Below are 2,085 nucleotides of genomic sequence, written 5' to 3' on the forward strand. Positions count from 1 at the left end.
TTGTGAGGCATGCTACCCTCTTCTTTCTGGGATTTGTAAGTAATACAATGCTTCTGTTGCTTCGTGCATTTTGTTAAGTTGTGTCCTCTGTGTTTCACTTTCCCAGCATACCCAAATCTAACTTATTTTCCAGTCAATGCTCTCCTAGAGAGTGGCTATCTTGACAGGAATACATCAAACACAAGTCAGACAAGAGACGCAAGTCCATTTTCCAATATAAACAAGTTTCCAGTGAAAGGGACATACCCGGTAATTGGCCAGACACTTTAGGCATTAGGCCATGAGCTAGGATGAAGAAGTATCCAGGAACAGCAATGCTGTAACCATCCATGACTAAATCCCCTAGCATCTAGTCAAGACAGAGCTAGAGTTTGTAGCCACTCTCCTGAAAAAGATCTCAAGATCAAATTAGAAGAAAATATAGCAAGAACCATTGGCCAGTAACTTGTAAAAAATTCAGACTGAGTATAGACTTTACAATATTATTGAAATTTATATTACTCCCTGATACTACTGTGAAAAATATATGGTAGGTTATTAAAACACATTGCTACATTTGTGTTGAACAACCCCACACAGCACTCTTATGTAGGGTATGACACAAATACCTCTAATTCAATGATGCTTTCCAGGACTAAACCATACTGAATGCATAACAAGAGATCATTCTGGAGACTGTTGATTAAAAATTAAACTTTACATCCTTTTTATTAAGTTATAAAGAGGTACCAAAAATAAAAGCAAAAATTGCATGTTAAGACAGCATAATTATTAGGAGAATCAAAGGAAGTGACAATGGGACTAGGCACAAGGAAATATGAACTAATGAACATGGAAGGGATGAGGGTAGGAAGAACAGGGAGCATGTGCTGAAGACACTAGGAGAAAAGGGCTGATGGAAAGTTTGATCTTAGACAAGTACCTAGGTAAAGAAATAATGGGATTAGATTTCTAAGTCATACTATGTGCTTGAGAGTCATCTTCACTATTGATGCTTTCTCTGTCATACTCTCCTTCCTCAGGCTCTTTTTCATCATATTTGATCAACTCCAGCTGATCATTACCCATCTTCATTATTGTCATCATCCAGTAGTTTCCTCTCTCAGCTCAGTCATCTGCACACCCTTTGTAGTGTAGTTGTTTTACAACAGCCTTTGGTAATGTTAATTCTCTAGCACTTCCAATCCTCACTGAGAGTGGACTGAGCATGAGAGTTTAAGGGAGTCAGAAGGAATAAACTCCAGACACACCATCTTTAAGAACTGTAACACTCACCGCGAATATCCGCGGCTTCATTCTTGAAGTCAGCGAGACCAAGAACCCACCAATTCTGGACACACCTCCTACCAGACCCCAACTCCAATATTGGGGATTGCAATTTAACATGAGATTTCGATGGAGACGAAGAGCCAAACTATTTCACCAACTTTTCAATGGAGTTGTTTGATTTTTGCTTGTTAATTTATTAAAGTTTTCTATAGATTCTGGATATTAGATTTTTGTTGTATGCACAGTTTGCCAATATTGCCCCCATTCAGTAAGTTGCCTGTTTACTCAGTTGATATATTATTTTGCTGTGCAGAAGCTCTTTGATTTAATTAGTTCACAGCTGTCAATTTTTGTTTTTGTTATTGCTTTTTGTGTCTTCATCAAGAAATTTTTCCCAGGGTCTATATTCGGGATGATACTTCCTAAGTTATTATAATGGTTAATACTGTGTCAACTTGATTGGATTTAAGAGTGCAAAGTATTGATCATAGGTGTGTCTGTGAGAGTGTTGCCAAAGGAGATTAACATTTGAGTCGGTGGGCTGGGAGAGACAGACCCACCCTTAATCTGGGTGGGCACAAATGAATCAGCTGCCAGCACAGCTAGAATATAAAGCAAGCATAAAAACCTGAAAAGAGGAGACTAGCCAGGCATCCCAGCCTACATCTTTCTCCCATGCTAGATGCTTCCTGCCCTCGAACATTGGACTCCAAGTTCTTCAGATTTGGGACTCGGACTGGCTTTCCTTGTTCCTCAGTTTGGGACCTTGGAATTGTGTGAGTTAGTACTTAATAAACATATATATATATATATATA

Source organism: Piliocolobus tephrosceles, chromosome 12 (genome assembly GCF_002776525.5).
Source record: "Piliocolobus tephrosceles isolate RC106 chromosome 12, ASM277652v3, whole genome shotgun sequence".
Taxonomy (NCBI): Eukaryota; Metazoa; Chordata; class Mammalia; order Primates; family Cercopithecidae; genus Piliocolobus; species Piliocolobus tephrosceles.